This window comes from Rhagoletis pomonella, unplaced genomic scaffold (genome assembly GCF_013731165.1).
Source record: "Rhagoletis pomonella isolate Grant_MI unplaced genomic scaffold, Rhpom_1.0 Rhpom_scaffold_06757, whole genome shotgun sequence".
NCBI lineage: Eukaryota > Metazoa > Arthropoda > Insecta > Diptera > Tephritidae > Rhagoletis > Rhagoletis pomonella.
In genome coordinates, this window is record NW_023465287.1 from 1 (window position 1) to 630 (window position 630).

The window sequence follows — 630 nt, forward strand, 5'->3', positions numbered from 1 at the left end:
AGCAAACATAATTTTCTTAACAAATGTATGTACTAATATACATACACAAAACATTCAAGGCATAGTATTAAAAATTTGTTACGTTTATGACCTTTTCCGCCTGTCCGTCGAGCTGAGTTAACCAAAGGAATAATAGCTAGCGGCAAGTAAACAGACACACTTACTTACATACATAAAGGAGTGTGATTTCCATACTTGCCCGCGTGGTTGACTTTAACGATTGTCCTTTCATACGCACACTGGTGACGGAAAGCTCTGTGTATATGCAGGGCAATGCGATAAACATTAAAAACCGAATTTAAATGCATCCTTTTTTTGAATTGAACTAGCAAACTTTTAATGTACAGACCAAGAATAAGCTAACTCAGTGAATTGTGGAAGGGTAAATCTAGCAGCAATGAACAAAAGTGGAAGCCGAAAGTGTAATAGCATAAAAAATGTTAGAGTTATGTTTTGTTTGCTTAATCTTAAATGAAGAAGTTTATTTCATAAAATTTTTGCTATTATTTTTTTTTTCATATTTACATTTACCTACATACACCTATTGTTAATTTGAACTAATACACAATATGAATAGATTAGATTTACGGGATGTACATAGCTCAGTGGTTAACGCTTCTGACTTTGAAC